The 26,222-nt window shown below is 35.3% G+C and overlaps 1 protein-coding gene across 6 annotated transcripts in view; it reads right to left on the reverse strand.

Annotated features, from left to right (window-relative positions):
• The window catches only part of PDE4D (phosphodiesterase 4D), a 1,577,486-nt gene that overhangs the window by 535,578 nt on the left and 1,015,686 nt on the right, over positions 1 to 26,222 (reverse strand). The window lies entirely within an intron of this gene.

Genomic DNA, 26,222 nt, shown 5'->3' on the forward strand with positions numbered 1-26,222 from the left:
ATAGTTGTTAAAAAGAACAGATCTCTGTTTAATTACCTCCAACCTATGGAGGTATCAGATCACATTCAGAAAGCCTTAAACATGGCATCTGAGCAATAGGAATTTCTTCCATATTCTTCCACCCAATTAAAACGGGGTGAGTACTGAAAAGATGGAGACATATCTACTGAAATATAAATTTAAAAAACAGGCATTTTATTCACTTTGGGACAAGATGAAAAAGACTTAGATAATTATTTTAATTCAATTAGGAAAATTGAAAGCACCATTATTTTCGACTGAGATAATGTCTTTATTCCTAAAGGGTGTGTGTGTGTGTGTGTGTGTGTGTGTGTGTGTGTGTGTATAGTTTGTTTTGTCTCTTTTTTTTTTTGTAAAACTCTCCTTAGGGAATATTGCAGTGATTGTTTTTCTTGATGTAAAAACTAAAGCATGGAGAAATTCCAATGAAAAGGACAAACTAACATCTGATTCCACATTATTTCTAATTCTCAATCACAATATCTTGATAGGATAGAGGTGTTCTGTAGCAGATTAAAAGGCTTTTTTTTTATTCTGAGATTGCTTTTACTTAATTTCTTTTGAAGAGTTGATTTTAATTTTTAAAATTGTCATTTAAATGCTAAGTTCTGTATTAGGAGAAAATAATCTAGAAAAATCTAAAGACAAGTGTATAGCCTTAGGTAAAGCATCAGAAAGCATACTTTAAAGAGGGTTTGCTGTGGAAGACCCTTCAATTCAGTATTATTCAGGATAGGAAAAAAGGTTAGGCTACAATATCCCTGAGTGTCAATTTCATGCTCTGGAGCGCTTAGGTAATTTTACAGAGTATGGCAAAGTGATAAAAGTTCAGGAGGTCCATCATCTATGACTACTCCTGTAGAAATATAGGAGAAACTGTAATTACATCCTCAGAAACTTATGCTTTCAAGTAAAAGGCAAAGAAAATTAGTAAAATAGCTTCACGCAACTCATGGCTATCCAGAGGCAGTTTTATTCAATGAAAGTGCTCTCACTACTGGTTCACAGCAAAAGTTCCCATGACAACCAAGACTACACAGTACAATGGTGATCCTGTTTGCCCAGGGATATCCTGTCATCAATATAAATAAGTAGATAACAATATCTAGTCTGTAGGTACTATGATTAACAGCTGTCTATAAATGACAACTGCAGAGTAGAATGGAATGCTCAGAACTGAGTTTATTCCAAGTTCAATTAACTTAAAATATTATTTCCTTACTTTCTAAAAACATCAGAGTATGTGTTTCTAAATTATTCTACTATGTTTCACTATAATTATCAAGTTTGGTTTCATCCTGCATTATGACCTTTCAGTGAGCTGGAACAGTAATGTGTCCCCAGGTATGGTGAAGTGGAAGGTGGTTTACTTTCTTGATATGAGCAAAGGCTATTTTGGAGTTGAAACTCTCCAGAACAGTTAAAATGTATTTATTTCTAAAGGTTCTTAAGTGTAAAGGAACATACACAGGATTGTAAGCATATTTCTCTACTAGAAGTCTTATAATATTTCTTATCTGTTATTCTGTATTCCCCTGTTTCCTGAAATACTGTGAACTTCTTAAGACAAAACAAAATATCATTTATTTTTATATATTGGGTCTAGAATGAGTTAGGGAAACAACAAAATACTTGTTAAATGAACCAAAAAATAACAAATAAAAATATGCAAACAATAAATGTAATAGCATGTGCTAAATGTAATGTGTACCAGAATTAACAGTTGGCCTATGAGAGATACAGAGTAATATAGGGCCCATTTGAATCCTAACACTGATTTGTCATCCTGTTTAAGAAAGTTACATACTATAGTATTTCATAATATAGTTGAACAAAGTATCTGTTATATACACATGCACATTAAGCCACAATCCATTTTGCATTTGTAAGAAATTGAGTATTATTTTAAGTAATTTGAAGGTAACACAGTTCTTAAATTTACCTAACTGAGGTTCAAAGGGAAAGTCCAACATCTCAACCCAGTTAAATCTGGCTAACTAGTGTGTGCCAATCAATATAAACACATGCTTTAAAAAAGCTACCCTAGTTCTCATTCCTAGGAAACGTCAGTTGTGTAGCACTGGGGTTCATTTCTGTTCTCATACATTTTCATTTCTGTAATAAAAAATCGATGTCCATTTTTTGATGTGTCACTGCTGATAGCTTTAAAGTGTTATACCTCTCTCTTCCCCTCTGTCCTACATTTGGGAAAACTGTTAAGAAAGCCCATGTGTTCTCTCCTTTGGTGATGGTGGGAAATTCAAACCACACCAGAGTCCGCCCACACAGAACTCTCAGCACAGCCTCACCCACTAAAAGTCATACAATCTCAAGCCAGTCATTTCCCCCTGCTCTCTCAAGCTATTTGAAACCTTCTTGGGAGGCCTGCTCTGCTCTCCCCAGAAAACCTCACAATTTTATAAGTAATAAGTATTTTCATACTTTCTTGGTAGGTGTGTATGTGTGTGTGTATGTGTGTGTGTGTGAAAGTGAGAGAGAAAGAGAAGGGTAGGGCTGCTCATTAGTCTTAACATTTGAACCACATTTTAGGTGGAGGCTTATCTGAATCCACACAATGGATACAACAGTTTCATCTCCTAAATCTTGGCTATTTGGTTCTCCTCTTCTGCTCCCTTCTTTGGGAGGGAAGTAAAAAGCTAAAACATGCATTCCCAGGTTACATATAGAAGCTAACCTAAGGCAACTGCAGCTTTAATAGAGCAAAAAGAACTCAGAGGAGAGTGCAGAAGTGATATTATTATTAGCAGAAGTTGAAAACATCCACCTGCCTAAATCTGAGTTGGCTCTCAGTCTTTCTAGAATATGTTCTAACAGCATTATTAGCAGAGGGTGCTGAGAAGAGCAGATTACTCTTATGCCTACATTAGATTGGCCTCTTGCAGTGCATTAATATAAGGGTATGTGGCATCATTTTCAAGATGAATGTTAAGGACATTAACATGGGCAGGGAAAATAGGCTTTTTACACTTAAACAGCACATTCTCAAGAGAAAAAATGTCAACCTATGGCTTATTCATAACACAAATAGCTGTTTAAACTATAGCTTAGAATCTACTAAGTGCCAAGCACTGTGCTAAGCAGTTTACATTTTGCATATGTCATTATAAAATATAACCTTATTAGTGCCATTTTACTGTTGGAAACCAAAAACAGATCCTAATACATCCAGCAGTTGTCAGAGATAGAATTTCAACTCCGATTTCCCCCATATTCAATGTCTATATTCTGATGCACTCATTCTAAGACTTCAGATTTACATTGTTAAGACTATGAATTTTTTGCTTCCTGATGATTTCTGAATGTCTAATAGGCCTTTATGAAGTTAAGTAGCTGGCAAGCTTAGGAAAGAAACACATTTTTTTTTTCTACTGGAATGAGGGAGATATCTGTCATAGCTGATAGATGAAATATATAAAAACACTACATGGTATCCATTATTCATTTTAGCTCCATTGCCCTAAAGAAACATAACACCATGAATTTAGATGCAGCAAGACAATGGAATAAATGCTTTTAATTCTTTTCAATAATTATGTCAAAACAAATATTCTGGCAACTATGAGAAAGTAGAAAGAGTAGAAGTCATGTTGTTGACTTCAACGTGCTTCCAATATACCTAACATATGGCTCAGTAGTTTGTTTTTAATAATTTGAAACACTGATTTGCTACATTAATATAAATGGTTTCACATTACAAGTAAGATAAGTATTTTAAAGTAGTAACTTTTCAAGACTTCATTTTTTAGAGGAGTGAGATTCACAGTGAAATTGTGAAGGTATGCAGATTTCCCATATGTAACATACTAGTTTTTAAACATTAATTTTAATAAATTCTTATGTCCTGAGTTAGCATTTAAGTTTATTTTATACTCTCAGTCTCTGGAAAAAAAAATGCTTCTGCTTAAAATAGCTTATTGACTAAGAATCCATCATTTCAAAGAAAATTATGCATGATCAACAGGTATATAGTTTAAATGGATAACAGCAGGGGGAGCTCAAAGACAGGTTGGACAAATTAAAAGTTGACTTCACGAGTACTGAAACATTATTTTAATAAAATTTTGAAGAGAAGAAGGAAGAATATACTATTAAATTATTAGATGATATTTTATACAATAATTTCCAGCAAAATAGCTAGCTAAATAGAGGAATAGTTTCCCATACAAAACACTTCAAAAGTCCAGAAAAAAATCAATGCACAGAATCACTAGACATCAGGGAAATGAAAATTAAAATTACAATGAAATATCACTACATATTACTCAACTAGAATGGTTAAAATGAGAAAGATAGATAATACGAAGTGCTGACAAGAATGTGGAGCTCTTAGAAAATAGACAATATTGGTTGGAATCTAAATGAAGAAGCTACTTGAGAAAACTGTCAGTCTTCAAAAAATGCATGCCTCATAATCAAGCAATTCCACTTCTGGCTATATACCCATCAGAAATATATACACATTATACAAAAAGAGGTATACAATGATGTTCACAGCAGCATGATTTGTAATAGTTTAAAATAAAAAAAACAAATATTTACCAACAATAAAATGGGTCGGGTACAGTGGCTCACACCTGTAATCCCAGCACTTTGGCAGGCTGAGGCGGGTGGATCACTTGAGTTCAGGAGTTTGTGACCAGCCTGGCCAAAATGGTGAAACCCTGTCTCTGATAAAAATACAAAAATTAGCCGGTGTGGTGGCAGGTGCCTGTAGTCCCAGCTACTTAGGAGGCTGAGGCAGGAGAATTGCTTAAACCCTGGAGGCAGAGGCTGCAGTGAGCCGAGTTCGTTCATGCCACTGCACTCCAGCCTGGGCAAAGGAGTAGAACTCTTTCTCAAAAAAAAAAAAAAAAAGAAAAAAAGAAAGAAAGAAAGAAAGAAATAAACAACAAAATGAATAAATAAGTTATAACATATTCATATGAAGATGAAAATGAACTACAATTACATATATAAAGACAAATGTTGCTTTAGGCCCAGGAGTTTGAGTCTAGCCTGGGCAACAAAGCGAGACTCAGTCTATACAAAAAAATAAAATAAAACTAGCCAGGTGGGTTGTTATACGTCTGTAGTCCTAGCTACTTGGGAGGCTGAGGCAGGAGGACTGCTTGAGCCCAGGAGTTAGAGGCTGCAATGACTTATGACTATGGTACTGTACTACAGCCTGGGTGACACAGCAATACCCTGTCTCAAAAAAAAAAAAAAAAAAAAGAAAGAAAAGAAAAAGAAAGATAACTTTTCCAAATACAATGTTGAGGAAAAGAAGCTAGAGAACAAAGAATACACTCTCTTTGGTAAATAATATGAATATTATCTTAGAAATCACAACAGTAGTTTCTTTGGGGTAGGGGCAGAATCTGAAAGGGGGGCTTCTACAGCTTAGTAATATACTGCTTATTAATCTAATTGCTGCTTACATGGGTGTGTTATCTTCATGAAAATTTGCCACATTTAATATTTAGGTTTGTGTGCTTTTTCCTGTTATGGTATAATTCAACAAAATTTGCTCTAAAATTATACTGGATGATTGCTTTAAATCATTAAATTAAAAGTTTTTGAGGCTTGAAATTAAGAAAGTTTGGTCCCACAGGGATAACTACGAACTAGAATTGTTTTTTGTTTGTTTGTTTGTTTGTTTCTTGAAGGCATTTACCAATCCTTTGGGTGCCAGGGCAAGAATCTAACCAAGTGGCCTAAACAGAGAAAGAACTCACATTCAGACTTCACAGAAAGTCTTACACCCAAAAGTCAATACCTATAAGTAGACCTACTACATACAGTCTCCCATGCAGAGCAAGACTTGTCTTGGTTTCAGGTAGCATGTTTAAAGCAAATATTTCTTTCAAAAATTTCTAATCACAAGTGTATACTTGGGATATGTAATATGGCATTGGATATTTGCATGGCCCAAAAGTTGAACATTTGGTTTAAAGTAAATCTATAGTTAGCAGACATGCAGTTACTTAAATTATAAGCAAATCCTCTTTGGAAAAATACACTTTCAACACAGATAATTTCCAGAGATAAAATACTAAAAAGTATGAGCTCACATATGTAAAATAATATATAGAGAATGCATAAAAAAATAAACTTCCCTGAGGGACAATCAGTGGAAATAAACTGCACAGGTAGACTAACAAGATTACAGATACTGGAACTATCAAGTAACTAAAATAAAATATTTAAGAGGCTTAAAGAAATGATAGAAAATTTAGTAAATGAGCAAAAGACCATAAAAATCAACACACATATTTAGAATAAAGACCAACAGAACTTCTAAAATTGAACGTCTAATAACTGAAATTAGAAATTCAACAAACGGGTGAAACAACAAATTAGACTCTGCTGAAGATTGAATTAGTGAGCCAGAAAACATATATGAATGAAACATTCAGAATGTAGTGGAAAAATAAATGGAAAATGTGAAAGAGAGGTTAAGAGAGGTGAAAGACAGAGTGGAGCCAACATAAGTCTTACTAGGGTTGGGATAGATTAAAAGGAATGGCAACGAGGCAATATTTGAAACAATAATAGCTGAGAATTTTCCAAAATAAATAAAAGACACTAACACTCATGTAGGAATGTCAATACATTTTAAGTAAACTTTTGAAAAACCCAAATTCTGGACTCATTAGAGTGAAATTGTACAACAACAAAGATAAAAATAAGAATTTAAAAGCACCCAAAAAGAACAAAGTAACACTGGTCAGACTGAAAAGTGATTTCTCAAAAGACAAGTTAGTATTATATTTAAAGAGGAAGTCAAATTGTCCCTGTTTGCAGATGACATGATTGTGTATTTAGAAAACCCCATGGTCTCAGCCCAAAATCTCCTTAAGCTGATAAGAAACTTCAGCAAAGTCTCAGGATACAAAATCAATGTGCAAAAATCACAAGCATTCCTATACACCAATAACAGAGAAACAGAGAGCCAAATCAGAAGTGAACTCCCATTCACAACTGCTTCAAAGAGAATAAAATATCTAGGAATCTAACTTACAAGGGATGTGAAGGACCTCTTCCAGGAGAACTACAAACCACTGCTCAGTGAAATAAAGGAGGATACAAACAAATGGAAGAACATTCCATGCTCATGGATACGAAGAATCAATATCGTGAAAATGACCATACTGCCCGAGGTAATTTATAGATTCAATGCCATCCCCATCAAGCTACCAATGAGTTTCTTCACAGAATTGGAAAAAAACTACTTTAAAGTTCATATGGAACCAAAAAAGGCCTCACATTGCCAAGATAATCCTAAGCCAAAAGAACAAAGCTGGAGGCATCACTCTACCTGACTTCAAACTATACTACAAGGCTACAGTAACCAAAACAGCACGGTACTGGCACCAAGACAGAGATATAGACCAATGGAACACAACAGAGCCCTCAGATATAATACCACACATCTGCAACCATCTGATCTTTGACAAACTTGACAAAAACAAGAAATGGGGAAAGGATTCCCTATTTAATAACTGGTACTGGGAAAACTGGCTAGCCATATGTAGAAAGCTGAAACTGGATCCCTTCCTTACACCTTATACAAAAATTAATTCAAGATGGATTAGAGACTTAAATGTTAGACCTAAAACCATAAAAACCCTAGAAGAAAACTGAGGCTATACCATTCAGGACATAAGCATGGGAAAGGACTTCATGTCTAAAACACCAAAAGCAATGTAACAAAAGACAAAATTGACAAATGGGATCTAATTAAACTAAAGAGCTTCTGCACAGAAAAAGAAACTACCATCACAGTAAACAGGCAACCTAGAGAATGGGAGAAAATTTTTGCAATCTGCTCATCTGACAAAGGGCTAATATCCAGAACCCACAAAGAACTCAAACAAATTTACAAGAAAAAATCAAACAACCCCATCAAAAAATGGGCAAAGGATATGAACAGACACTTCTCAGACGAAGACATTTATGCAGCCAACAGATACATGAAAAAATGCTCATCATCACTGGCCATCAGAGAAATGCAAATGAAAACCACAATGAGATACCATCTCACACCAGTTAGAATGGCGATCATTAAAAAGTCAGGAAACAACAGGTGCTGGACAGGATGTGAAGAAATAGGAACACTTTTACACTGTTGGTGGGACTGTAAACTAGTTTAACCATTGTGGAAGACAGTGTGGTGATTCCTCAAGGATCTAGAACTAGAAATACCATTTGACCCAGAGATCCCATTACTGGGTATATGCCCAAAGGATTATAAATCGTGCTGCTATAAAGACACATGCACACGTATGTTTATTGTGGCACTATTCACAATAGCAAAGACTTGGAATCAATCCAAATGTCCATCAGTGACAGACTGGATTAAGAAAATGTGGCACATGTACACCATGGAATACTCTGCAGCCATAAAAAAGGATGAGTTTGTGTCCTTTGTAGGGACATGGATGCAGCTGGAAACCATCATTCTCAACAAACTATCGCAAGGACAGTAAACCAAACACCACATGTTCTCAGTCATAGATGGGAATTGAACAATGAGAACATGTGGACACAGGGTGGAAAACATCACACACCTGGGCCTGTTGTTGGGTGGGGGGAGGGAGGAGGGATAGCATTAGGAGATATACCTAATGTAAATGATAAGTTAATGGGTGCAGCACATCAACATGGCACATGTATACATATGTAACAAACCTGCACATTGTGCACACGTACCTAGAACTTAAGTATAGAAAAAAAAAACAGGTGAAGAGAAGTAATTGTAAACCTAGTAATGCATATACAACAAAACTACCCTTCAAGTCTAAGTACAAAATCAGGATTGTAAGAAAACCATACATGAAGAGAATACCCTACTACTAGAGAGTCACTACAGAAACTTCTAAAAGACATTTTTTAATAATAAGGATGGTCTCAGATGCAAAAAAAAAAAAAAAATGCTGAGCAAAGAAAATGGAAAATGTGTTAGAAACTGTTCACAAAAGATGACTTACTACAACTATAATAATAATAATAATAATGTCTACAATGTAATGCAAATATGAAGAGAACAAAAATCTATTCTTTCATATTTTCTCAGGAGAGCAGTAAAAGGGTAAAGATATTATTTAACTTTAGCCTTAAGTTACATATTTAGAAAAGATTTTGGTGTTATTATTAAAATAATAGAATTAGAGTTTAAAACTTACAAACTAGAAGGAAAAAGACAACGAGAAAAAGGAGGAAATAACTTTGATCTAAAATAATGCCAGAAAATAAGTGAAAAGAAAACAAACATTAGAAAGCAGGATAAATAGGAAGCCTAAATTAGTATTTTTGAATATTATAATTATAATAATTTTATACACTTTATAATTTTATGTTAAGTTATAAATATATAAAATATAAGTTTATATAATAAACTTTATATTATAAACTATAAATTCTATAAACGTATAATTATAATTATATTTTTAAATATAATTTTTTGCATATGATCATTATAATTAATCCAGTGTTCATGAATTAACTAATATTTTCAGTTAAAGTTAGTTTCAACAATGTCAAAGAATAGGTACTATACAAATATCTCCTCTGTTAAAGATGAAACAAAATTAGAAATTAATAACAATGTATTTATTAAAAAACTCATTCCTTTGGAAAAAATTTAAAAATCACTTCTAAATAACACTTAAGCCAGAGAAGAAATCAAAGGATTTGTTAAATACTTAAAACTGAATAAATATATTATGCATCAAATATGTGGGATTGTCACTAAAGCAATATAATCAAATCACTATATTAGAATTAAAGGCTACAACTCAAGGCTCAAAGCAATTTACTTAGAAAAAATAGGAAAATAAACACAAGAAAGTAAAGAAAGAAAATAATAATTATAAAAACAAATACTAATAACAGAAAATACAATACTAGAAATTTAAAAACAAATATATGAATATACTAATTAAGTAGTCGGGCAATTTGACATAAACGAGATACACAAATAGAGGAAAAGAGAAAACAGCAACAAAATAAATTTTAAAGAGAAAAGAGAAAAATGGGCATAGTATAAGAGACAAAGGTAGAGTTTTAGATAGGTAGGTAGGTAGTTAGCTAGTTAGTAGACGGATACAAAGATAGAGATCGTCTTAGTAGAGATAGACAGACATAGATAGATAAAAAATTGTAAAAATTTAAAGGAGGCATGACTTACCTGGAAAAATATAGAAACAGAAGATGTAAATGAAATAACTATTTCCCATGTATATGGAAACAGCAGGAAAATTTAATGTATCTTGGAGAAATCATAAAGGTCTGAGTGAAAACTCTTCAGTTAAGTGAGGCAAAAGGAGCACCAATGAAAAGTGGTGGCACTACTGATTCCAGCAGATAGGCAAGGAGATCTGAAAATATAATTTGTCCTACTTAAACCGTTTTTTAAAATTCCTTCTGCTTCACCGTAAAACTTAAATCCAAGTACTGGTGATCATAAGATTTAATTAGATAAAGATAGAATTTGACTCCTTTGTGATGAAAGACAAAATAAAATAAGATTAAAAAGTAAGTTATCAAGCAGGTCTTACTCAAATAGCATCTTTTTGGTTACAAAATGACAGGGAATACAAATATGATTGTGGAATTTGACCTAGTAATCCCACTTCTTAAAGATTATCTTAGTAAAATAAAAGCAGTTTGTTTAATTTAAAAGATAAGGAAAACTTCTAAGGATGCTTCTAGAGCCATCATTTCTAATAGTAGCCAATGAGAAAAGAAGCTTGAACATCAAAAACTACAAAAAGTTTCAATTAAGTCAGAATATTACGTAGTAATCAAAATGATACACGAGAAGACTGGGTCAGAAGAAAGAGCAATATTTAAGGAATAATAATGTGGTTTTAAAAGTAAGATAAAAAGTATACAATTATTATTATAGCTACATGAATATGCATATAACCAGTCAACATTGGGAAGGAAAAAAGAAAATAAAAATTGTTACATCGTGGTAGAATCATGGCTTAAGTAATTTTCAAAGTCCTTTTCTATATATGATTAGGAACTAATAAATTTTTTACCTATTCTACTTGTACTTGCTGACTAATATGCACAATGGTAGCAGGGACAGACCATTAGCTTTTACATTATTTTTCTGAATTCATAAGAAATTCACAAAACTAGAAAACAAGTATAAAATTCTTTAAAATGAGATATAAAAGTACAGTAGTTATGTTGCTTTTTCACTTTGATAAATATGAAAATAATAATTTTCAAAATATGTATAGCACAGGTTACATGGAAATACCTGCTGTATCTTTATAATGAAAAGTGTCCAGTTAATTCAATTTCCTTAAGTGATAGAAGAATAGGCCAAGTTACAGCCCATTGGACAATATGATTTCAGAAACTTTTGTACATGATTAGCAATCTGAAAACACTGAATTTCTTTTCCACGGATTCAGCACTCTATGATACTATTCTAATGAGGCTTTTAAAAAATGTGGTAATTTGAGGTCTGAAGTGGGTTCAAAGATGTAACAAAGTTTGGTGCTCCAGAATATAAACAAAACATAACACGGATGCGGAAGTCTAAACTTTTGAATGTACCCAATGTTAACATCTGGTTTTTGTGCTCAGCTGCTTTCAGTCATGTAAAATGTCTAAAATGTTAATGACTCAGTGTTAAGTGAGAAAACTGAAAAATTAAATTCTGCTGTTAAATACTAGTTTGTAAAATCCCCATCTTTAGAGATTCTAAAAATATTGATAGATTACACCCTTTCGAATGCTGTGGCAACCTATTCCCTGAAAGGAGCAGGCTAAGTCAAGTGACCTGAAGATATTTTCTCTGTCTCTGTTTCCATTAAGGTTATATTCCTCTCTGGGTCAGTGAAATCAAACTTGCAGCATGCATGTCTAATGCAGAATCACTGATCAATCAACATGCTCTTTTCTGATGAGTCATGGAGCTCTGTATGCTTTATGATATTTAAAAGGACATATTCCAGGAAGCTACTAACAATCAATGAGAGCTTTTTTTCAAACAGACTTAATTAAAGAGAAGATGTATAGATGAATGAACTTGGGGTAAAGGTGTTCAAATGTCTCTCCAATTTCACTTCAACAATATTCAACCCCATTGAACTGATAAAACCAAAATTCTGGATATACAGATGTAGGCTTCATCTTTATTGAAGGGTTTAATATTAGATTTCCTATTTAAAAGGAATGCAAACTGAAAGGATAATATTAATTCAGAAATCAGTTGACAGATGTCAAATCAAGGAACATTTGTAAAAAAAAATTAGACTCATGTTCAAGTACAGATAGAGACATTTTCTCTAATAAAATATTATCACAGAATAGCAATACCACTGAACAAACAAGTATAAAGTAATACCAAGGACAAAGATAAAAAGTTACTTGTATTTTTTTTTAATTAGATGATCTCTAGTTTAAAAAATATGTCAAAGTAAAAAATTCCAACATTTTATTTGACTATACAGTTTAGGTTGTTTTTCCTATTAATGTAGAAGCACATTACATATGGTTTTCAAAGTCTAAATGTGTTCTTTAAAAAAATGATAAATATGAAGGGCAGAATATTCATCTTAAACCAAGAGATAAAAATATAGAGGTTTTTCATGCCCTATCTTTTTAGTAATCAATGATTGAACAGTGAATATTGGTTTACAGTGCAGTTATTTAATTATTAATACATTTGTTTTTTTCTTGGAAGGATTTAATATTATTTTTACATTTTCTCCACTAAATACATCATTTCAAAATTGTCTACAGGAACATGCCCAAAAGAATGATCAAAGCTTGGAAATATTTTGCAACTCTATGTCATATTAATATGAGATATAAAAACAGAATCAAGAATGATATCGACAAAAATCAGGTTAGCATATCATATCATCTGGATGATAGGTTTTCAATTTCCTAAAAATAATACATTACATTAATTATGCATATTTGAGCTTTAATGAGAAAACACTGTAAGGATGAACAAAATCCTTTAACATCAGAGCTGACAGAGAGGTGAGAGGTTGCCTAGTTAATGAGGCAATTGAACCTGTAAAAGACCCCATGATTTGTGCAGTTCATAACCTTCATGAGCAGGCTAATGTCTCCTGTATATTCTTCTGTACCCTAATATCTACGTAGCATAGAAAAAAAATCTCTTTGAATTGTTAAAGTAAAATATCTTACATTGAAAGGCAGTGCTTCCACATGCTAACAAGTAAGAATTTAAGAAAAACCATATGTTAATGAAACAGTATGAAAGAAATCAAACTGAGTGGTAATAAAATAAACATGCTCCAGTGTGGACCACAGGATTTCATGAAGGATAATGACAGTCTTTCTGATGTTTCTGAAGTTCACTGTAAAGACACAGGTTTAAATCTCAGTAAGAGAGATTGAGATTCAGGTATAAAGGAAAACTTAAAGGGAAAGTCAGTATACTAGGGCCAAATGATTTCCTGAAAGGTTATGAAAATGATAGGCATATACCTATTAGTTAATTATGCAAAATCACTGCAGAATTCAGTGAAAGGTTTATACTTTAAATGAAATCATGAAGCAAATTAAGCTTCTGACATAGGCCATTAAGTGACAAAACCAAGGTAAGTGTTTACATTTTTCGATTTAGAATCTCAGTCTACCACCTCCTCTTGATAGGGAGTGGGAGGTTGTTACAAATTACTAGGAGCCCCACTTTTCCCAGTGGCCTCAAAAACATTTTTTAAATTAATTATTTATTTTTACCTCACCAGGATCTAAATCTGTTTTTAGTGGCTTCGAAAACTGTGTCTAGGACTGAATTACTGAATTACATTTAAGACTGAACTAGTGAAATTAGTGACTAAACAAAACCATTTTTAAGAAATCATTCTCCTCATTGTTCAACAGACAAAAACCAATGAACTGCATCACTTACTAGCTATGTGGCTTTGGGCTAGTTATTGAACCTCTATGTAACTCTGTTTCTTCATCAGTAAGATGCTGATTATAATAGAATGTGTCTCAAAAACTAGTATAAAAGTGAGTTCCATGTAAAGAGCTTAGAATAAGAGGGTGTACACCTAATTCATTTAATAATGAAACTTAAAAACATTAAGAATCCTCAAGGATTACATGAAGCTGATCTGAATCATAAAGACAGGTTAAAAAGTCTAAACCAAATGTTAGCAAATAAAGCAGTAATAAATACATATTTTTCTATGTACATATATGTGCATGTATGTTTGTGTGTTTATGGCATGAAAGGCTATAAACATGAGACGTTCTAATAATTCATGACGTTAAGAGATTAAAGGGGAAAAACCACAGAAAATTATTTAAACAACCATTCATGATAAAAATGTATGGCAAATTTGGAATAGGAGGAAGTTACTAAAACCGATCAAAGATACCTAATCTTGATGGTGAAATGTGGAAGCATGCTCTTTAAATGTAGACACAAGTAAAGAACGCTTGCTCTCTCCATTTCTATTTAACAGTCTTGAAAGCGCCGCTTTTTTTGGACAAGCATCCTCACTGTCACCTAGGAGCTTGTTAGAAATGCAGACTCTCAGTGCCTGACCTACCACTGAACCAAGATCTTCATTTTAAAAGGATTCCTCAGGGATTCATATTTTAAAGTCAGAGAAGCATCCATGCAGCCAGTCAATAAATCATTTTAAAATGTGGTATAAAATATAGAGTATAAAAACTGGAATGGAAGAAACACATTTTTTGTTATTCACAGATGATATGATTGTCTACAAAGAATACCTAAAATAATCAGAAGCAGCATTATTAAAAGTACATCAAAGTTTGAAAAGTTTCTAAATATTTGTTCGATATAAAAATTATTAGATTTGGATATAGCTGCAGCAAGCTTTTGGAAGATATAACTGAAAATTGTTGCCATTTTGCAATAGCAACAGAAGTCTACAGTGCATGTGAATAAAAAATGTGTAAGATCTTTGTAACAAAATGTATAAAATGTACTGAATAACACTAAAGGAGGCAATTAATAGAGAGTTATGCCACAATTACAGTTAGAAAGGTAAAACAGACCAACAATACTGATGTGTGTCAAAGGTAGCACTACCAGTCAGTGGAAAAATGATGGAGCAGTCAATCGATGGTGCGGAAATAACTAGTTAGCCATATGGGAAACATATATAAAAGTGGATTTCTTCTCACACTGCACACAGAATTGAATTCCATATGTAAAATAACTTTACAGTAAAAACTTCAAAAATTTTTAGAAGGAAAACATTGATTTAATTGTAATTCATGAACTATACGATAGAATGGAAACAACACCATTTTATTTCATCTGGGACATTACTAGATGTAAAATAATAAAGTCTATTGATCTCTAAACCAACTCAATAGGGAAAAAGGAGGTAAAGGGGAACATCTAGGCAAACGATGTTCCCATACATGGACTTGCCAAAGCATTTGCAAGATTCCCTTTAGAATTGATGTTTGGTCTCTTGCCTGTCCCTCCTCCCCAGGCAGTCACTTTCTCTTGGATGTTTTCCCCTCTTTCTTTAGCTTTTCCTTCTCAATCCTGGCAACAGGCCTTCAACACCACACCGTCACCACTCCACCAATTTTGGAGGGGTACGATTTTCAAAGGAACAAAGTTTTTGGAGTTGAGTTCCAGCACTAACATATGCATGGACGAAGATAACAGTCTACAGCTTTCTGTTTTCCTTCCTATTGCTCTAGAAGAAAATGTTGCCAAGAAAAAGCCACTTCTAGTTTTTTCATAGAAAAAAACCTGCTACTAAAGTATTTCTTAAAAAATCATTCTTTTCTTCGGGAGAAGATATTTCCAACATTTGTGATCAAGAGAAATTGCAGAATATTTTTTAAATTCTTAAAAATCAATCAGAAAAAAGAGCCTGGAAGAAACATGAGGAAGGCTTAGAAATAATTTTTATAGAAAAAGAAACATGAATCACTAACAATATTTTTAAGGCTCAAATGTATTATTTATCATGGAAATTAAAATTAATAAAGAAATTAATATTATTTTACCACTAGATTGACAAAAAATTTATCTTTCCAAAGACATAAGAGAGCTTTTATAAACTGTATGTGATCACATATTCTTTCTCCAACACTCCTTGAGAACTACTAGATTGTAAACTTACATACTCATATACATACTTATGCACACAGACAGGCACACACACTTACACACATACACAGTCACGTAAGGTTAAATCATGGTAAACATTTTCTAAGCCACTTAAAATTATTGCCTGTGGATTTTCCATGTAAAATATTAAACTCTTCCAATGTTTGAACTTAATGGTTATTGAGGAATATGTAAAACTATTAGCTTTCTTGATTTAGTGTAGTTAATATTGCTTATAAAGGAAAGAAAAAATGCTTGGCTACAAGGTCATCTCATCTTAAGATTACATTGATTAAAAATGTAGTATAGAAAGGGCATCTAACCCCCATTTCACTATCCTGCACTGAAAACTTCTTTAACCTTGTATAAAATGCATGCATATTCTTTAAAAGTCTTTTTTGTAAAAGAAGTATTAGATTTTTAATGTAAATTATAAGAAATGTAATGTTTACTAATGCCATCAAGAATGGCAGGTCAAATTTACCTGGTCAAATTTAAAGATGAAATGCCTACTTTTACAGTCACCTTTCAACCTTTGTTTTAGACCCTAGGATTCGTTTGTCACAGGTTTGCCTATTTAGGCCACAGTTTCCTTATATAGGGTACAGAGCTGCATTCAAAGGTAGTGTTTAAGTGTATGGACTTGGGTGCTAGATCACTGTGCACCAACACCCAGCTCAGACACTTACTAGCTGTGTGATGTGGGATAACTAACAGAGCCTCATTAAGCTTTGGTTTCCTCGCTAGTAAAATGAAGCTGAAAGGAGGATATATCTCATAGGGTTGTAGCAGTTACATGAATTAAAATACCTGAGCTATTTAGAGCAGTGCCTGGTTCGTAGCAGGTGATCAAGGAGTGTTATTGTTCTTTACATTATTCACATTTAATAGCAAATCATACTGCAGAAAATGGTGTCAATGCAATGGTCATTACAGGCAATCATACACTTTTAAAGTTTTCAGTAAAAAAGATAATGCTAATACCATTTATAAAACAGAACAAAGAATTCCTTGACAATTTAAATATCTAAATTTATTACTTAAATCAATTTATTATTTGTTGTTGCTGACTTCCACTAAAATGTGCCTAATAGTTTTATGAACGTCTTCCTCTTCCAGTCAGTACTTTTAGCAGGTTTAATTCTCAAGCATTCCAATTGGATGTGCTAGAATTTGGCTCCTATTAACTCATGATTTTGTCTTAGTGATTAATTTATCCTACCAGATTGGATAAGTATCTATGTATGCGTGTGTGTATGTGTGTATGTGTGTGTATATATATATATTATATATATATATATTTTATATATATATATATTTTATATATATATATATATATAAAAATTTATACCAGTGGCAAAATAGTGATTTTGTTTTGCCAGTTTGTAAGGTAAAATGATGTTTGCTCCCTATTGTCTTACTTTTCTTAAAAATAAAAAATAAAGCACGCTCGAGTATTTTTACTGTTTGCACACTCTTTAACCTCATGTCTTATTGTGTAGCTAAGTCATGACGAATACGACAAATACACATCCTTAATGTTCTTTTGTGTCAGTGCTGGGCTGTGCACTGTGGTGGCTGCCCAGGAGGAGGGGATGAAGGACTTGAGCACTCACATCAAGGATCTTGTATCAATTTAGGAAGACAGAACCAAAACACCCAACACAACAGTTAGCAATACCAAATGGTTTCATTTCAACCCATGATAGTGTACAGGAGTCGAATAAACAACAGGAATGAAGGAGGGGAAGATGGCAATAGTCAGGGAATGTTTCATGACTGAAGGGGTCACTTACCCCCAATTCAGGCATTCGACTACTAGCTTCATGATTCTGCCATATCCACATTTCTATGTCATGATTTTTGTTGTATCTGAGTCCCCTATATACTATTATTTATTTTAAAAATTCTGTAATAGATTAGATTTTTAAAAACTGAAATAAAATGCCTTCATTTAAAGAAGAAACTTTATATCACAACTATAAATGGAAAGTCAGTACCTCTTGCCATAAATGCAGCGTAAACAGAACAACCTTATTAGTTTCTATCCAGATAATGCTGCCTTACAAAGGCACTAGGCTAGAAGCCAGTGTTGTCTCTGTTTATAAGACAAAGCAGGTATTAATAAGTGTTAGAGACTTAGTAATGCCAACATGAGACTTTCTGCTGTCCTTCCTCCTTCCCTACCATCTTTCTTCCCTTCCTTTCTTCTTTCAACTTTCCTCTTTCTCTCTCCCTCCTTCCGCCTCTTCCCTTCTTCTTTCCATCCTTTAGCAAATATTCATTGAGCATCTATTACGTGACAGGTACCATTCTAGGCACAGAGGATGCAACAGTGAAAAAATAGACAAAAGCTCTTGCCCTTATAGAGCTTACATTCTTGTTGGAGAAAGACAGTCAATAAACAGATAACAAAAGATACAGTAGGTCATAGGTGTTATGAAGAAAAATACAGCAGGAAGTGTCAAGGTGAAGAAAAAGCATGAATAGGAAAGGATTACTGCTAAAGTAACACATGAGCAACGATCTTAAGGGCAGGGTGGAACCAGCCATGCAGATACTTAGAGGAAGAGAATTCCCAGCACTGAGAACAAGTAGTGCAAAGGCTGTGATGCAGAACATGCTTGGCACATTCAGGGAACACTAATGAAGTCGGAGTGGAGAAGTGAGTGGGTGAGGCGGACAATGGTTTGAGAAGATGTCAGATCCAGGTCACTTGAAAGGTGTGGTAGACATAGATCATGTAGAAGTTTAACAGACATAGCAAGAATTTGACTTTGACTCTAGATGGCATGCCATTGGATGACTTTGAGCAGAGAGCAACACGATGTGAACTAATTGCTGTTTTGTAGAATAACTCTGCTATGAGAAGTTTAGACTGGATGGGCAAAAGCACCAGTCAGAAAACTGGTTAGGAGGGCATTTCCATTAATTTAAGAGAAAGATGATATTATAGTCTTGTGGTAAGCATAGGAAGTAGTAAGAAATATTGGATTTGTTGGGCAAAGTGTATCCACCATCCCCCAAATACACACACACACACACACACAAATCTCTATCTCAGCATTTATACATTCATGGTTTATAAATAAGGCTATTTATGCGTGGGACATGGTACCTCAGGCCTGTAATCCCAGCTCTTTGGGAGGCTGAGGCGGTGGGGGGATCACTTGAGGTCAGGTAAAACCTCGTCTCTACTTAAAATACAAAAAAATTAGCTGGGTGTGGTGGCCGGCACTTGTAGTCCCAGCTACTTTGGAGGTTAATGCAGGAGAATCACTTGAACCTGGCAGGCAGAGGTTACAGTGAGCCAAGATCACACCACTGCACTCCAGCCTGGGCAACAGAGTGAGATTCTGTCAAAACAACAAGCAAACAAAAAAAGAAACATGAGACCATTTATGGGGATGGGGCTGTTCTCCCTGCCCCAAATTTGTTGTCAGTGACTGGCAATCGTTTGTAAACCTTACTGACCACAGTGCCTGAGAAAGGTGCTTAAAAGGTTTGTGCGACTTATTTCAGATGAGTGGAATGACAGGCACAGAGGAAAGAAGGCTCACAGTAGGTATTTGGGGCAAGAAGATCTACGTGGGAAGCGCAGAAAGGCATGGACATTGTGGTGAGGGGCCTCTCAGAGAAACTGAGGTTCACATTAGAATGTACTTCACGTGAAAGAAGTAGAACTAAGAGAAGTACAAGAGGAGAATAGATTTAAGATGACAGGAAAGAGGCCAAGTTTCGTGGAATCTTTATTTAAAAAAAAAAGAAATTCAATATAAGTTAGATTTAGGAAATCAGGATTAGGAAAGGGCTCAGGATTTACTACATAACTTTCATTTTTAAATCAGTAAAACATTCTGAAATCCTTACATTTCAACTATCAATTCACTGAATAATGTCAATATTTTGATTATTTTGTTGCTTTTAAGTGATAAAAAAGAGCTGTTCATAACTAATGGAATATGTATATGTACACATACACACATATACATATATATACACATATATACATATATACACGTGTGTGTGTGTGTATATGTGTGTGTGTAAGAAATTCCTCAGTTTCAAAGACTGGCATAGAAACGTTCCTATAGATATACAAGGATCATTTACACTCCTAGGATGAACAGACATGCTGGCATCATGAAGGTTTACTGGCGTTAATTAGGTACCTTTCAAGGGAGATAAAGGAACAATAGGAGATCACTACTAAAAAAAATATCTGCTGCAAAATAAAACTAATTGAAAACTGAGGCAGGACTAGGAGAGCAGTAGAGAATGATGCACCACTGAGAATGGGGGAAGAGGAATTAAGGCAGGTACACCTGGAAGAAAGGTGGTTGGAGGAGCAGATGTCTTGTCTTTACATCAGGGCATTCCTCATGTATAAGGGAGACTTGGCCCATCTTGCATAAAGCAGTCAGGTCAGAGTGAAAATAAAAAGATGTATAACTGCCCAGTCTCTTGATGGAAATGTGGAGACCCCAAGTCTGGTATGGAAGGGACACAAAGCCAACAGCTATTTTTGCAGGTAAAAGAGAGGATTTTTTTGTTTCCTAATCCACGTCATCCTCATCTCTTGCCTTTACCTATAGATACAGCTTTCTAATCGGCCTTGCAGGTCAACACTTGTCCCTCTGTGCACCATTCTTCTCCCAGTCAATTACTGGCCTCTAAACTCTTTTTGAATAAATAGCAAATCTTATATTATCTGTTTCAACCTCATTTCCTGACACTCTTTCCCCACTTTACTCCAAATTGCATAACTTCCTGGTCAGTTCTTTAAAAGTTGCCTGTTCTAACACTGACTTCTTCCTCCCTCCCCAAACTATCTCTACAGTTAAGTTTATGTCCTCTTCTTATTTGATCCTATGGCAGCTTCCACCTGTCTGTCATAATATTTGATACACTTGTAATTCTAGATATGTCACCCCAGAATGTATAAAAGTGTCTGGTACATGGTAAACACTTAAATATTTGTTAACCGTTGAAGGTTGGATGTTGACTATTGATGAACACGAAGCTAAAAAGATAGTAGCTGATAATTATTGAGAATGAAAGGGTTTTTACACTAATTTACATTTCAGATAAGGTACAGCTGGCTCTTAGAGATGTTAAAAAGAACATCGAATAGGAACAAGTTTTCACTGAGATTAAAAGAAAATTCAGGTTTGAAATTACTATAGAACATTGTATAATTTCCCATGTTCACAAATTTAAAAAATACAGTACACTTTAAACAGAGTTCATGTAAGGTATATTTGAGAATCAATTCAGCTCCTTGGTGAAAAAAATTAAAATTTAGAATAGTTAATTGAATGGCTGTCATTTACATATTTTAAATATTTGCTCTTGAACTATGAATAACCACATAGAAATGTGAAAAAAAATAAATTTAAGAGGGTATTTATTTGGAGTATACTTTTAAAGCAAGTCTTATGAATCATGGTAAATACTCTTATATGTATGCTCAGGGTATTTGAGTGCACTTTATTCTCCAATGAAACCCAAGACTTAGAGACAGTTGCTAGCCACACACAAACAGTGTCACTGTCCACTATTTTACACAAACGGCAATTGAGTAGCAGGGGAGGGCCAATTCCCCAGTCCTGAGTTACTTCTGGGTGTGCCCCAGATGTTTAAGCTGCATGTTAACTAACTCATTTAGGCCCCCAGAGTAACTATTAATGCACCAAAGCTACAATTTGAGAAGATCTTTTATTTCCGAGAGACCTGGAAGAATCGCCAACAATTTGTAATATCTGTTCTTACCTGGGCAAAGAATCTTGTGGAGTAAAATTGCTTACAGAGGACCTCTATTGCTATAGGGAAAGTTTCGGTTCACTTGAGTAAGAATTATCCTTAAAAGGGATAGAAAAATTCAGGAATGGAACAATATTGACTTCCCAAGACTCACAAGGTGTATATACCATTTAGACAAAGTTTTTAGCCTTGAAAAGGAACATCTTGTATTATTGTTAATGTGAATATTTATGAAGCACTATCAGTAGGCCTAACTCAGTCCCTGCTCAATTAGGTTATAATTTAATTAGTCCTAAATGCAAATCCTCTAAATTGGGGTGGTTGGCTTTTGAAATGAATGCCAACTAATATTATTATTGATGGCTCACTATCTTCTGCTTCTCTCTCTCATTTCTCTTTTCTTCTTACCTTGTACATACATTTTGCTCTCATACACCCACCCTCCCTGAATTGAAAGGATGTAAATCCAGGTACACCTGCAAAAGCAGAAGCCCTGTGGTCCACATTGAACTTTAAAATCCATACTAGTGTTTTGTACCTGAAAATTATAGGGATGTTTTGTGAATGTTTATAGGTCTAACACAGTTATCAAATATCAGTTTTGAACCACGAAAACATTTCTAAGATATTATGCAAACTAAAATCTAAATTGAGTTCTCTGTTTCCATTTGAATTTCACATATCTAAATTTCCTATATTTTTTCTGAGAGAGCTCCATATCTGTGCTGGAGTTGGTTCACTGCACAACATTTCTTACAGGGTAGACAGTACACCTTATTTTGTGCTACATTCGCTCTTGGGAAACCTCAGTTGTATTACAATCATAGATGGTCACTTACTAATATAGAAAGTAGAAAAAAAGGCTGCCCCTATGAAAACTATTTAATAACTTTAATAAGCTGCTTTGTAAATAAGTAAATAAAAAAGATACACTTTCTTTTACCAAAGCAAACTCTTTATTATGGTCTAGTTCTGTGTCCTCAACCAAATCTCAACTTGAATTGTAATCCAAATTGTAATCCCCACGTTTTGGGGGAGGGTCCTCATGGGAGGTGATTAGATCACGGAAGAGATTCCCCCATGCTGTTCTAATAATAGTGAGTGACTTCTCTGGAGCTCTGATGGTTTTATAAGGGGCTTTTTCCCTCTCCGCTCTACACTTCTCTCTCCTGCTGCCATGTGAAGAAGAACATGTTTGCTTCCCCTTCCACCATGACTGTAAGTTTCCTGAAGCCTCCCCAGTCATGCGGAACTGTGAGTCAATTAAACCTGTTTCGTTTACAAATTACCCAGTCTCAGGCAGTTCATTATAGCAGTGTGAGAATGGATTAGTACATTAAGCTGGTACTAAGAGTAGTGTGGCACTACTGCAGATACCTGAAAATGTGGAAGCGATTTTGGAACTGGGTAAAAGGAAGAGGTTGAAACAGTTTGGAGGGCTCAGAAGACAGGAAAATGTGGGAAACTTTGCAACTTCCTAGAGACTTGGAGGGCTCAGAAGACAGAAAGACATGGGAAAGTTTGGAACGTCTGAGAGACTTGTTGAATGGATTTGACCAAAATGCTTATAGTGATATGAACAATGAAGTTCAGGCTGAATTGGTCTGAGAGGGAGATGAGGAACTTGTTAGAAACTGGAGCAAAGGTCACTCTTGCTATGCTTAGCAAAGAGGCTGGTGGCATTTTGTCCCTGCCCTAGAGACCTGTGGAACTGTGAATTAGAGAGACGATTTAGAGTATCTGGTAGAAGAAAATTAAAAAGGAAGCACACCATAAAAGTTTGAGAAATGTGCAACCTGATGATGTGATAGAAAAGAAAAACTCATTTTCTGGGGAGAAATTCCAGCCAGCTGCAGAAATTTGCATAAGTAATGAGGGGCTGAATGTTAATCACCAAGACAATGAGGAAAATGTCTCTAGGGCCTGTTAGAGGCCTTCACAGCAGCCCCTCCTATTACAGGCCTGGAGGCCAAGGAGGAAAGACCTTATTTTGTGGGGTGGGCCTAGGGTCCCCCTGCTCTGTGCAGCCCTGCATCCCAGCTGCTTCAGTCCCAACCATGGCTAAAAGGGGCCAACATACAGCTCAGGTCATTGCTTCAGGAGGTCCAAGCCTCAAAGCTTAGCAGCTTACACGTGGTGTTGGTCCTGCAGGTGCATAGAAGTCAAGAACTGAGGTTTGGACACCTCCACCTAGATTTCAGAGGACGTATGGAAATGCCTGGATGTCCAGGCAAAAGCCTGCTGCAGGGACGGGGCCCTCGTGGAGAACTTCTGCTGGGGCAGTGCAGTAGGAAAATGTGGGGTGCAAGCTCCCACGCAGAGTTCCCACTGGGGCACTGCATAGTGGAGCTGTGGTAAGAGGGCAACTATCCTCCAGACCCCAGAATGGTTGATCCACCAAGAGCTTGCACTGTGCACCTGGAAAAGCTTTAGACACTCAATGCCAGCCCATGAAAATAGCCAGGAGTGGGGCTGTACCCTGAAAAACTACAGGGGTGGAGCTTCCCAAAGTGGTGGGGGCCCACCTCTTGCAACAGCGTGACCTGGATGTAAGACATGGAGTCAAAGGAGATCATTTTGGAATTTTAATGTTTAATGACTGCCCTATTGGATTTTGGACTTGCATGGGGTCTATAGCCCCTTTGTTCTGGCCAATTTCTCCTATTTGGAATGAGTGTATTTACCCAATGCCTGTACCTCCACTGTATCTAGGAAGTAACTAACTTGCTTTTGATTTTACAGGCTCATAGGCGGAAGGGACTTGCCTTGTCTCAGTTGAGACTTTGGACTTGGACTACCTAGTTAATGCTGAAATGAGTCAAGACTTTGGGAGACTGTTGGAAAGTCATAATTGTGTTTTGAAAAGTGAGAAAGATGAGATTTTGGAGGGAAAAAAGGTGGAATGATATGGTCTGGCTCTGTGTCCTCACCCAAATCTCGAATTGTAATCCAAATTGTAATCCCCTTGTTTTGGGAGAGGGAACCTCATGGGAGGGGATTAGATCATGGGAGCAGTTCCCCCTGCTGTTCTCATGATAGTGAGTGACTTCTCAGGAGATCTGATAGTTTTATAGGGGGCTTTTTCCCCCTTCACTCTGCACTTCTCTCTCCTGCTGCCATGTGAATAAGGACATGTTTGTGCCCTCTTCCACCATGATTTTAAGTTTCCTGAACTTTCCAGCCATGCAGAACTGTGAGTCAACGAAACCTGTTTCCTTTATAAATTATCCAATCTCAAGTAGTTCTTTATAGCAGCATGAGAATGGACTAATACACCCTTGTAGTGATTAACATTTTCATCTTTTAAGAATAATCAAAAATAGATGTGCAGCAAAAATGTCATACCATTGCTTCCTGTGCCCTGTGATACACAGTGGAGCAACGCAGCACTCCTCACTAGATAAACATTCTCAAATAACAGTACAGGGCACACAGTTCTAGGAAGGCAGACCACACAGCTTAGAAAAAGTATACGCTGCAGCTTGAAGTGCAAACCACAATGAGGCAATGAGGAGCTTATGTCCACTCTCAATGTAAAACATATCTCTGTTAGGTCCTCAAATCCCTATGGTTCTCTGCAGTCACCCATCAATGACAACTAAGGGACCATGAAGGGGGAGACATGGACTGTCATTGTCTGCTGCACCATTCTCCTGGTGGTTTGATTAAAAAACACTGAAACTGAAGGATATGTTTAGAAAATAATTATATGCGTGCTTCAATGCATCTTTTCTCTCTACTTTTAAACTCAGGTAAAGTCAAATGCATATATATTCTTATTATTTACATCAATGACTGTTTCAGGAGGTTGACATGTCTTGTTATCTAAAACCACAGAAAATTTGAATGTTGATCAACATTTAAAATGGCAACAGGAATCTTTTCCCATTGTTTAATTTTATTTATTTATTTATTTTTTTGAGACAGGGTCTTGCTCTATCTCCCTGGCTGGAGTACAGTGGCGTGATCTCTGTTCACTGCAACCTCCGCCTCTCAGGCTCAAGCAATTCTCCCACCTCAGCCACCCTAGTAGCTAGGGACTACATGCGCATGCCACCACGTTTGGCTAATTATTTTGTATTTTTTTTGTAGAGATGGGATTTTGCCATATTGCCCAGGCTGGTCTCAAACTCCTGGGCTCAAACAATCCACCAGCCTTGGCCTCCCAAAGTGCTGGGATTACAGGCATGAGCCACCATACCTGGCCAATTTTATTTCTTATTTGGCCTTTTTTGTTTGTATAGCCATTCTCCTATTGATAGACACTGTTCATTTTAATTTTTGACTATAACAAAGAATGTTTTGGGGAAATTTTTAAATT

The sequence above is a fragment of the Macaca mulatta genome, chromosome 6 (genome assembly GCF_049350105.2).
Source record: "Macaca mulatta isolate MMU2019108-1 chromosome 6, T2T-MMU8v2.0, whole genome shotgun sequence".
Taxonomy (NCBI): Eukaryota; Metazoa; Chordata; class Mammalia; order Primates; family Cercopithecidae; genus Macaca; species Macaca mulatta.